Source organism: Macaca mulatta, chromosome 7 (assembly GCF_049350105.2).
Source record: "Macaca mulatta isolate MMU2019108-1 chromosome 7, T2T-MMU8v2.0, whole genome shotgun sequence".
Lineage (NCBI taxonomy): Eukaryota > Metazoa > Chordata > Mammalia > Primates > Cercopithecidae > Macaca > Macaca mulatta.
Window position 1 is genome coordinate 39,123,205 of NC_133412.1, and position 13,600 is coordinate 39,136,804.

A 13,600-nucleotide genomic window follows, 5' to 3' on the forward strand; every position below is an offset into this window, starting at 1 on the left:
AGTTACTTTCTAGACCACAAAGTAAGTAGGTGGTGCCCAAGTAGAACTCTGAGGTCTTGATGAGCTGAAGAGGTACAGATAGGAATTCAGCGTTAATGAGATAGGTTGATTTGTAGGACAGGGTATCATATAGGAGGAAGCCACATCGAGAAGGAATTCCAGAAATTAGTGTAGGGATCTCTTTAGTTTTTTGATAGAATACCAAGTTGAATATGCTCAGAGCACATACTATGCTGCACATGTTCAGGCAATATAATATAAATGAAGATTTCAGAAATCACGGAGTGCTACAAGACATAGGCATTTTGAAGAGAGTTTAGAGATCTTGCTAAGCGCTCCCATCAATTCAACTGGGACTCTCGTCCATAGTAAGAGCTCATCTAGAGTCACCCTAGCAAATCTTATTCACAAAGCTCAACAAATATCATACCAACACAACCATGAATTCACTGCCTGTCAAAACAAAACAAAAGAAAACTCTTTAGAGAAAGACAATGGGGCCAGGCACGGTGGTGTGTGCCAGTAATCCCAATACTTTGGGAGGCTGAGGTGGGCAGATTTCTTGAGCCCAGGATTTCCAAACCAGCCTGGACAACATGGCAAAACCCTGTCTCTACAAAAGTACAAAAATTAGCCAGGCATGATGGCATGTGCCTGTAGTCCCAACCTCTTTGAGGCTGAGGTTGGAGCATCGCTTGAGCCAGGGAGGCAGAGGTTGCAGTGAACTGTATCATGCCACTGCACTCTAGCCTGGGTGATAGAGGGAGACCTGCCTCAAAAAAAAAAAAAAAAAAGAGAGAGAGAGAGGGCGAAAGACAATGAAATCCAGTCTCTCAACAGTGTCTGGTACATAATCCAACAAAAACAGATGCATAAAGAAGCAGGAAAATGTAACCCATGACAAGGGGAAGGCTGGGCACAGTGGCTCACGCCTGCAATCCCAGCACTTTGGGAGGCCAAGGTGGGCAAAACACCTGAGCTCAGGAGTTTGAGAACAGCCTAGCCAACATGTTGAAACTCCATCTCTACTAAAAATACAAAAATTAGCCAGGCATGGTGGCAGGTGCCTGTAATGCCAGCTACTGGGGAGGCTAAGGCAGGAGAATTGCTCAAACCCAGAAGACAGAGGTTGCAGTGAGCTGAGATCACGCCACTGCGCTCCAGCCTGGGCAACAAGAGCGAAACTCCATTTCATAAAAAAGGTAAAAAAAAAAGGGCAGGGGATGGGGGGTAGAAAAATCAATGGAAACAGATCCAAAGATGATAGAGATGTTAAAATTAGAAGACAAAGAATTCAAAACAGCTAATATATATTTTAAAACTTTTTGAAAAGATGGACTTAATGAGTGAACACATAAGAATCTCAGTAAATAAATGGAAACTATAAAATTAAAAAACACTGGAAATTCTAGAACTGAAAAATATAACTGAAAGAAAAAATTCACTGGATTAGCTTACAAATAAACACTGCAGAACAAAGTGGCCCTTCAAGATCACTTTCAGGGGAAATAGGAAGCATCATAATTGAAACAAAAAAGGTTGAAAAAGAAATGAACAGAGTCTCAGTGACATGTGGAAAAACATCAAGCCAATATACATATAATTGAACTCCCAAAAGTAGAAGAGAATAATGAGGGCAGAAAAATTTTTGAAAAAATAATTTACTTCAAATATACTATTTTTCACATAAATTTAATAAAAAATATAAATCAACACATACAAGAAGTTCAACAAACCCAAATGGTAAAAATAAAAAGAAAACCACACTATCTATATCACAGCCAAATAGGTAAAAGTACCAAACATAAAAAGACAATCCTAAAAGCAGCCAAAGAAAAGCACATATTGCCTACAGGGAACAAGGATAGAAATGTTTGTTGACTTCCTTTCAGAAATAGTGCAGATCAGAAGACAATTGAATAACACCTTTAAAATGCTAAAATAAAACTACCACTATGAACCCAGACAAATTTTAAATTAAAATTTTTACAAATAAATAAAATAAAACTACCTGTCAACCTAGAATGCTATATTCAGAAAAATATATTTTAAAAATAAAAGTGAGAGAATTCATCAGCAGCAAACCTATATTGCTATTAAAGGGAATCTTTGGGTTAATGGAGAATTATACCGGATGGAAACGAGGATCTATGTAAAGATATGCAAAGAAAACACTGTATCTATGCGGGTAAAATATATAATAACTTTTAATTTCTTAATTTGTTTAAAATATAATTGTTGAAAAATAATAACAATGCATTATGAGTTTGTAATACAGAGGTTAAATTGACAGTAATAGCACAAATAATGGGATGGGGTAAGTGGGAGTATACTATTGCAAACTTATTACGTTACAAGTGAGATAGTATGATACTAATACATGGTAGATTGTAATAGGTTTGGGAAGTATATTGTAATCCCTAGAGCCACCATGTAAAAGGTTAAAAAAATAATAAGCCCAATAGAGGAAGTAAAATGGAACACTCAAACACAGTCATATAATCAAAAAGAAGTCAGAACAGAATAACAAAAGGAAAACATATGGGGAAAATAGAAAACCAAGAGCAAAATAGTAGACTTAAAACCAATCATGTCAATAATTTATTAGAGAATGCCTGACTAGATGAAAAATCGAGATCAAACTGTGTGTATTAAAAGATGGAAAATATTACACTGTGCAACAAGAACCAATCATAAGTGGCTTTATAAACAATAAAGTAGTCCTTAAAACAAGAACCAGAGATAAAAAAGATACCCTTCCTAATGATAAAGGGATCAATTCAGGGAGAAGACATCACAGTCCCAAATATGCAGAACTTCAAGATACCTGAAGCACAAACTGACAGAACTGAAGGGTAAAAATACACCATTTGAAAGTCATGGTGAGAGGTTTTAACACGGCCCTCTCAGTAGTCAATAAAGCAAGTAGACAAAAATCAGTAAAAATAAAAATTTGAGCAACATCAAGTAACTTAGCCTAACTGATGATTATAGAACACTGCACCCACCCAATAGCAGAACACACATTCTTCACAAGTCAATGTGTAAAGAATCCACTGAAATAGATTGTATGCTGAGACATGGCTCAATAAATTTAAGAGGACTGGAATCATACAGGAATGGTCTCTGACCACAATGAACTTAAACTAGAAAACAGTAATAAGATATATGAAAAATCATCACATACTTGGAAATTAAGCCAAACACTTCTAAATAACCCAAAGTCAAAGAAAAAATCATGAAGAAAATTAGAAAATATTTTAACATGATAGTTAAAACACATGAACTGAAAACTTGTGGGATATAGATTAAGCACTGCTGAGAGGTAAATTCGTTCCTCTAAATGCTTCTATCTGGAGGGAAAAAATACGTAAAACCAGTGATGTGAACTTCCTCCTTAAGAAACTAAGTAAAAAAGAGTAATTTGAAACCAACATAAGTAAAATGACGGAAAAAAAGAAAAGAGTAGAAGCCAATGAAATAGAAAATAAACAAACTAGAAAGCAAATAAATGTAAACAATTATTAGATCTGTGAAAATGTAAAAAGAAATATTATGAAAAACTTTATGCTAATGAAGTTGACAAATCAGGTGACATAGATCAATTTGTTTTTGTTTGTTTTTTGTACGTTTATTTTTCAGAAAGAGTCCTGCTCTGTTGCCCAGGCTGTAGTGCAGTGGTGCTTTCTCAGCTCACTGCAGCCTCCGCCTCCCAGGTTCAAGCAATTCTCCCACCTCAGCCTCCTGAGTAGCTGGGTAGCTGGGACTACAGGTGCCTGCCACCACACCCAGCTAATTTCTTTTTTTTTTTTTTCTGTATTTTTAGTAGAGATGGGGTTTTGCCATGTTGGCCAGGCTGGTCTCAACCTTCTGGCCTCAAGTGATCCACCTGCCTTGGCCTCCCAGTGTTGGGATTACAGGCATGAGCCACTGCACCCCACCAGATCAATTTCTTAAAAGATATAAAGTAGATACAGATAATCTGAGTAGCTCTTGGCTGAAGAAATTAATAATTGGTCAATTATTCCTAAAATAAAAGTTCAGTCTCAGGTGTTTTCTCAAATTACTTTAATCACAAATTTAAAGCATAAGTAATACCAATCATACACACATTTTTGAGTAGAAGGATTGAAACAGAGGATTGAAAGTTTCCCAAATCATTGTATGAGGTTAGCATAACTCTGGTATCAAAACATGAGTTTTATAAGAAAAGAATAAACATAAAGAATTCCAATTAATTTTTTAAAAATCAAATCCAGAATTACATGAAAAGGTTAATACTTCATGATTAAGAGGATTTCATACAAGGAATGCAAGGTTAGTTCTATATTTGAAAATCAAAATTAACATGGTATAACTCTTTTTTTACTTTCAATTGTCTGTAATTGTTCTCAGCAATGTTTCATGATTTTCACTGTGGAGATCTTGCACATCTTTCCCTGGATTTGTTGTTAAGCATCCTGGTGTTTTTGATGCTACTGTAAGTTAGACTGATTTTTTAAAAAATTTCTGTTTTCCAGTTGGTCATTACTAATATTTAGAAATACAATTGATTTTTGTATATTGGCCTTATAGCCAATATAAAATTAACCTTGCTAAATCCCTTTAGTAGCTCTAATATTTCATTTAGATTTCATAAGGTTTTCCGTGAAGATAATCACCTGCTAATAGAATCCGTTTTATTTATTCTTTTTAAATATCATCCTTTTTATTGTTTTTCTTGCCTTTTGTGCTAGAAATAAATAATGAAAGAGCTGGCTGGAACAATCCCATTACTGGGTATATATCCAAAATAAAACAAATCATTCCACCAAAATGACACACGCACATGTGTGTTCATCACAGCACTATTCCCAACAGGGAAGACATGGAATCAACCTAGGTACCCATCAACAACGGAATGAATAAGGAAAATACAGTACATATGCACCATAGAATACACAGCCATAAAAAACAATGAAATCATGTCCTTTGCAGCAACATGGATGCAGCTGGAGGCCATTATCCTAAGCAAATTAATGCAGGAACAGAAAACCAAATACAACATGTTCTCACTTATCAGTGGGAGCTAAACATCAGACACTCATGGACATAAAGATGGCAGCAGCAGACACTGGGGACTACTTGCGGGGCAGGAGGCAAGGGTTAAAGAACTAACTATTGAGTACTATGTTTAGTACCTGGGTAACACAATCAATCATATCCCAAGCCTCAGCATCCCACAATATAGCCAGGTAACAAACCTGCACATGTATTTCCTGAATCTAAAATAAAAGTTGGGAAAAAAAAAAAAAAAGAGCTGGCTGGAAGCTTTCAAACTTACAATTGGAGCTGCCCCTAAAATTTAACTCCCGAATGACAGGGAAATATTCAGTGATAACTACATTTTTTTCTCACTATCTTCAAGCAGTAACATATGAATCCCTCAAAGAAAGCAAAGATTTTCCATGCACTTAACCAGTGGTTTGACTTCATGTTTACAAATCTCACTACTGATCCACAAATATGTTATCCAACCCTCTCTCAATTTTTCTTTCCCTTTTTTTTTGGCATTGTCCTATAGTTTCTCAGGCTTTAATTTATTTTTGTTTCCCTCTGTTGTTCAAATTGGATTATTTCTACTTATCTATCATCAAGTTGACTGGCTCTTTTCTCCATCATATCTATTCTGCTACTGGGCCAGGTAGTGAATTTTTTCTATTTTGGCTATTATATTTTTCCATTTTTAATTTCCATTTGGTTCTTTCTTACATCTTTTATTTCTCTGTCAAGATTTTCTTTTTATTAATAACAAGAATGCTTGACCACATTTCTTAAAGCATGGTTTTAATAGCTGCTTTGAAGTCTCTGAGCTTTCCAGTATCTATGTCTTCTTAGGATTGGAATCTGTTGATTGTCTTTTCTTTTGAATGTTGAATTTTTCCTGGTTCTTCAAATGCTGAGTAAGTTTGGATTATTTCCTAGACATTTTGAATATTGCGATATGAGAGCCTACGTCTTGTTTAAATCCTAAAGAGAATGTTGATTTTTGTTCATTTTAGTAGGCAATCAACAGGTTAGGTTCCGGCTGCAAATTCTAATCTGCCTTCTGTGGGCTATGGTACAATATCAGTTCATATTTCCAAACGTTGGCTGTGCTACTTAGAGCTATGCTGCATGTCTGCCGGAGTAGCCTATCTGGGACCTCCGTGATGACTGACCCTGTAGCTCAGTTCTCAAAGCCTATGGTACAATGTATAGGGTCAGATTCATGCATGCACCGTTTGAAAATGAACCCAGGAATTCACATGCGATTTTATGGACCCACTCCCTTGACCTCCCTTCTCTCCATGATCTACCCAACACTTTGTGGCTCTCTGGAGCTTCTCTTCCCAGTCCTCCAGCCAGAAAGCTGAGGCTTCATTTTTCCCACTCTGCCGAGAACTTACCACCGTGTGTCTGATTGCAGGGCCAAGCAGTGGCAGCACAGAGAAAGAGTAAAAGGAATGGAAAGTCACCCCACACTCTTGGGACCGTGGGTGTTCTGGTCAGAGCGAAGGGTGCCTCTGTTAGACTTTCAGGCACCTGTCAGTCACCACTGCTGTCTCTGTGCTGGGCTGGAATATTGCCTAGGGGCAGGTCATGAAGGAGGCAGGGGTTTGGGGTAAAGAATTTTCCCACTCTCTCAGATTTGAAGGAGCCCTTTTCCTGCTCTTTAGGCCACAAAGAGAGGAATTCTCTTCGAATTTTTGCTTCCACACCCAGTGTGCATTTCTGGGTTTGAGGCTGCCTTTGAGTCTAAACTAGACAATATGAGGGGAAAACGAAAAGAGAAACTTCCTCCTCACCAGTTTGCTGGAACTTCAAATTCTAGTCTCCTTCCCAGTCTGCCTGCTGCCATTTACTTTTCAGTCTTCAGATAGTTGCTTCGTGCATTCTGCGCAGGATTTCTCCTTCCTTTTTGTTGCAGAGACAGGGTAACTGTGTTTACTTCATCTTCCCCAGAGCCAGAACCCTCAGATTTCATTTGCTAATAAAAAATTCTGTATCAAATGGTTGTAAAGCATGTTGACATGTATATGGGTTATACCCCCAAATTTCAACATAAAGAAAAATACCAGTGTGTTCATTGGAGCTGCCAGATAACTTCATTTTTATTCGGCCCTTGGAATAAAGTTTCTCTGCATTTTTTTTTTTTCACTGAAGAGTATTCTGAGATTGCAAAGTAAGCTGTTAGAAAGCTTACAACTTGCAATTAATGACCTATGGAAATCTGGCTTTTCTTGATATTGTACAACCTAAGTTTTTTTTTTAATAGTAATAAAGGCTGGGTACAGTAGGGCATGCCTGTAATCCCAGCACTTTGGGAGGCTAAGACAGGAGGATTGTTTAAGCCCAGGAGCTCAAGATTGGATTGGGCAACATAGCAAGACCTCATCTCTATAAAAAATCATAAAATTAGCCAGGCATGGTGGCACATGCCTGTAGTCCCAGCTACTTGGGAGGCTAAGGTGAGAGGATCCCTTGAGCCCAGGAGGTCGAGGCTACAGTGAACTATCATTCTACCATTGCACTCCAGCCTGGGTGACAGAGCAAGATTCTGTCTCAAAAGAAAAGAAAAGAAAAGAAAAAAGAAAGGAGAAGAGAAGAGAAAAGAAAGTATGATGCTGAAGCTTATAAAAAATTGCAACTGTCTTCAGTCACTGGCAGTTTCACATTCTGTGTTCCTTGACACGTCCCTGTTTCATTGATTCAATGTACAGTATAAGTATTGAACTTATAAAATACATCTTGATATTAAAAGACCTACCAATCTATCTGTTAAATACATTGGTTTCTTATGAGATTTTGACAATGGGTTTCTGCTACCAAATAGAAAGAAAATGTTTGAAAAGCCATGGCCCCAGAATGGAACATAGTCTTGTTCAGCCTGGCAGTATTCCTCGCCCAACCACACGAGCACACACAATCCCTCACACAAACCCGGATACACACAAAGAGCATCAAGATTTATGTAAAGAAAATACATCTTTACCAATCACTGACTCTGTCTTTAAAAGTCAACCTTCCAAATTGAAACCATGTAGCTCTAAGTGTTTTCTCAAACTGAATGCACCGATCATTGCTTTCAGCCAGGTCCTTGGCTCAACAAACACACACCGGGGAGGATTCAGGGTTCACGGGAATGACAATGCTGTAAACAAACTACCTTCAAACCTAGGTGAATAGGTCTGTACAAGATTAATCATGTGCTTCCTTCAGTAACTCCTAATGTAGGAACTTTCCTATGGTGGGAAGAAAAATGACAGTCAAGCTGTATTACCAAGAAATGATATGAGACGTGGATGTTGTGCTTGACACAGATGAAGGTCATGGAATTGGATTTCCTTAATGCATCTCAGTTCAGGTTGCTTCCCCATCTCTGTCTAAATGCTGGGTCATGTGCTCTGGAAACGCTCTCCTGTGGATTTAGATTTGAAATATGCCCAGTAACTCTCAGAAGGACAGGGTCAAATATCTGGGAGGTAAATGCAGGCTCTTTCTTCACGTGTCACATAGCCACGTCCTCTCTGCTGGAAAATAAACAGGTTGACTATCACTCTGTCCACCGGTGTGAAGTATGAACACACAGGGAGCATTTATCTTCCCCATCAACATTTATCCAGGACGAAGCCCTGTTCTTGCCTTGCATCAAAGTCACCTACTTACACACACATTTCTTCAAGAGTCAGAGCCTTTTGCCTAAGAGGGCGACGTGAGCTAACTTTGGAAGAAATGGCTGGAAAGTTAACTTGCAGGGTACTCCTGCTAGCGTTTCCTGAAGACTTACAGACACGTGCTCTTTGCTTTGCTTCTCTTCTCTGAGAGCACACAATCTCTAACAGCATTAATGGCGCTGATTACAAGCAGTCAGTGCTGTAAACAGACCCCTTTCTATGCTAGCCGCAAATGAAAATTCACGTTGGTCAGGCTGCAGATCATAAAAAATGCTATATGTTTGGGAAGAATCAAATTGTTCAACACCTTCCTCTCCCTCTCTATGAGAACAACTTGTTTGTTAGATTATTTCTCTAATAATCTTCTTCAAGGAACTTTACACAAACACAACAGTTTTACCCTATCATTTATAGAGCATTGGCCATAAAATAACTTAGGTCAGAGGAAATCACTATGTGCCTGGATGTAGGACATGGCTTGGGGGCTGTTGGGCAGAACAGTGCTGCTGGGTGGTAGGGAGGATGCTGGGAGTGCCTGGGAGTCTGTGGTACAGGAGGTACCAAGGCCAGGGAATTCTGTAACTACAAGTAAGGCCCAGTTCATCATCCTAACTACCCCATTTCAGGAGAGTCTCTTCATACTGTTTGTTCAAGAACTCTGTTTAGTGGACAAATCTATTGAGCATTTGCCCATTGAACACTCAGTTCAACTGTGTAACGGGAACCATGCTGAGTTCTGGGCATAAGTGAGTGGAAACCACATGGGGCCCGCATCAATAAACTCAGCCTTACAATACACTATTCGGAAAGATTTATGTTTAAGGCATGCATGGAGTGCCACGGGGACCCACAGAGGAATGTCTTGCTCAAATATAAATTCCAGAAAAGCCTTTCCAGAGTGATGGCATGTTTAAATAGAGTCTAGAAGGTGACTGGGTTGGCCAGTTGAAGAGTGGAGTAAAGACATTTCTAATATAGTGAGGAGCTTTCGTATAACTCATGCTGGGAACTGCAAATACTTTATGTAAACTAACAGATACTGGAGATTAGAGTGCACTGGGTAAGAGGGGGGCAGTAAATGGAAATGAAAAAGTATGCATGAGTCAGATCATAAAGAAAGGGTGGTCTTAATCATATAAACAATGAGTGAGTCGTGATGAACAGTTCTAAGCAGGAGAATGCCTTGAGAAGGTGTTCATTTCCCAAAGATCCACTCAGCAGCACTGGAAAGGGCAGTGCCACACCAGGGAGTCCTCTCAAGGGTGTCACAATGACCCTGGCAGGAGGAGAGGATGGCATTGATGAAAGAGAAACACAGAGGCAAAGAGATACTTGGGAGTTTCAAAGGAGGAAGCATTTGTTTGACTTCGTAACTGCTTCTTTGGGGTATTGTGGGAGAGGAAGGAATCAATGATGATACAGGTATCAGGGTTGAGGACCTGGTTGGAAGGTAGAACCAGTACTTGAGGTAGAAAAAGTAGAAGAGCAGCTTTTTTTTTTTAAGCTTTAAAAGAATTTTTTAAGTGGGAGAGTTACTGAGGTATTATTTACATACAGTAAATTTACCTGTTTTACATGTATAGTTCTATGAGGTTGGATAAACATAGTCATGTAACTTCCTCCACTGTCAAGATATAGAATATTCCCATCACCCTATAAAGTTCCCTCATCTTTGTATGAAGACACTACCTTCTCCCTACCCCAGACCCTGGCAACCACCCATTTGATCTCTGTTCTTATACTTTTGCCTTTCCAGAATTTTGCATAATTAGAATCATATAGTATGTGGTATTTTGTGTGACTTTTTAAAACTTACCATAATGCTTTGAGATCCATCTCTGTTGTTGCTTGTGTCAGTAGTTTGTTCCTTTATACTGCTGGGTAATATTCCATTGTAGGTACCATAAGTTGTTTATCCATTTACTGGTTGATGGACATCTGGGTTGTTAACAGTTTTGCGCTATTATGAATAAAGTTAATATGAACATCCAAGTTTTTGTGTGGACATTTATTTGCATTTCTCAAGAATAAAGACCTAGAAGTGGGATTTCTAGATTGTATGCAAAGTATCCATTTAGCATTCTAAAAAGTTTCCAAACTTTTCCACAGTGCCTGTACCGTCTTGCATTCCCACTAGCAACATAGGAGAGTTCCAGTTCCTCTGCATCTTCACTACCACTTGGTATTGTTTGGTTTTGGTTTTTTTGTTTTTTTGTTTTTTTCCATTTTAGGCATTTTAGTGGGTGTGCAATGGTTTCTCACTGTGCTTTTAATTTGCATTTCCCTAATGAATAATGATGTTGAACATCTTTTTATGTGCTTATAATATCGTATTTTGGTGAACCATCCATGTGGTGACATGCAGTAGGCAGTTCCATATATAAGTCTGAAACTAAGAAAGACATAGCTATAAAGATTTGAATTGAAGTTTTTCTGGTATTTGAATCCATTGGACTTTGTCTGTTTTCCAATTAAAATTAGTCTGACCAGCAAAGGGAGAAAATGAGGATTCAGTATGGAGGAGCAGGTCAGAATTTCTTTGAGCAAAAAAATGGTCAGTTGAACTCCAAGGATTTGGAATAAGCTGCTAGCACCTAAATTCTACTATCCACCCCTTCTATGGTACATACTTATTGGAGAGGAAGAAATGAGAAGCAGGACTACAGTTTGGAGGCTATTGGAGGTGGTGTTTTTTTTTAAAAAAAAAAAACCTAAATAATGCATATTTCATGTGGATATAACTTTCAAAGGTACACGCAAGGGGATATGGACATACAAAAAATCCTTGAGCCTTAAGAAAGAAGAAAAACTGCTAATCTTAGACTGGTAATTTTTTCTATTAACAGGTCTTATTTTATTTACTGCTCTATAGCAGTCACTACAAATATTTAAACCTAAACTTCCATTCTTTATGATAGACTACAGTACAAGCATAAAGTTGTCACCAACCTGTTGCATCTAACAATAGCTAGCAAACCTGTGTAACAGTTGTAACTGACTCATTTCACCTGTACAAAAGATTGTACATAATCTTTTATCCTTCTTCCTGCATGATTTGATGAGAAAGAAGGTTGGTGTACAAAGTTTATTTTCTCCAGAAAATGGAGGTGCTAATGTCCACTTTGCAAGTATTAAGCAAAGTAACGCATGGATTCCAGTAGGTGCTCAAAAATGTTAACTGAGCCAAATTGAATTGAAATCATTAAAAATACTGTTGCTGTACAGAGGAATAAAATGTATAGTAGAGTAACACAGCATTGGGAAGAAAAGAGAAAGCCTGGGGTGTCTTTCATTGGTCCTTCCACAGTCACCACTCCCTCTTCTCTATCTGCTCTCTGCCCTTGAAGGTGGACTTCTGTGAATAGGACAAGACTCACGCTTAACCCTTGCTTTCAGAGGGTTCAAAGGATAGGAACCTTGGCAGAGGATCACAGGGAAGGGAAAATCAGAGACACATTTATTCCCTGGTTGGCTCCCTCTAAGTGGGCACAACCTTGGTTGGTACAACATTTAGAACAGGGTTTTGTAACCTTGTTATGTCACATGGTCCTTCTTGGTAATCCAGTGAAGTGTATGAACACCTTTTCAGATTAATATTTTTAAATATATAAAATAAAATACATAAGACTACAAAGAAAACCATTCACATTAAAATAGTTTTACAGCCGGGTGTGGTGGCTCATGCCTGTACTCCCAGCACTTTGGGAGGCCGAGGTGGGTGGATCAAGATGTCAAGAGATCGAGACCATCCTGGCCAACGTGGTGAAACCCTGTCTCTACTAAAAAATACAAAAATTAGCTGGGCGTGGTGGCACGCACCTGTAATCCCAGTTATTCAAGAGGTTGAGGCAGGAGAATTGCTTGAACCTGGAAAGCGGAGGTTGCAGTGAGCCGAGATCATGCCACTGCACTCCAGCCTGGCAACAGAGTAAGACTCTGTCTCAAAAAAAAAAAAAAAAAATACAGTTTTACTCAGGAATGCAAAACCAAATATTATATGTTCTCACTTGTAAGTGGGAGCTAAGCTATGAATATGCAAAGGCATAAGAATGACATTTGGGGACTCTGCGGACTCCGTGGGGAAGGTTGGGAGGAGGCTGAAGAATAAAAGACTACATACTGGATACAGTGTACACTGCTTAGGTAATGAGTGTGCTAAAATTTCAGAAATCACTACTGAAGAACTTATCCATGTCACCATAAACTACCTGTACCCCCAAAACTATAAAAATAAAAATATCCACACAGATTCGTGCAAGAAATTTTAAAAAATAAAATGCAGTTTTATATTTGTACATATATATTTATCTGTACATATTGGAATTTATACACATATATGTTTGTGATATAGTAGTATATGTGCTTCTTTATTGGCACATTAAATACCAAGATAATATAATGTACGAAGTTGAGATTAAATTTTATTTTCTAAGAGATACGTCAATGTTATTTAGCCTGAATAAGAACATTAAACTCAGGCCAGCTACTGTGGCTCTCATCTGTAATCCCAGCAGTCTGGGAGGCTGAGGCAGGTGAATTGCTTGATCCCAGGAGTTTGAGGCCAGCCTGGACAACATAGCAAGATCTGGTCTCTACAAAAAAATACAAAAATTAACTAAGCATGGTGGCATGTGCCTGTGGTCCCAGCTACTCAGGAGGCTGAGGCAGGAGGATTGCTTGAGCCCAGGAGGTTGAGGCTACAGAGAGCCATGATTGTGTCACTGCATTCACTCCAGCCTGGGTGACAGAGTGAGATCGTCTCAAAACAACAACAACAACAACAACAAAGAACAGAAATTAAACTCTGGGGTAATCCTTGGATGGCAACATATGTCAAGTTGGATATCCAATTGCTATTTATTTGTTTAAGAAACAAGGTCTGGCTCTATCACCCAGGCTGGAGT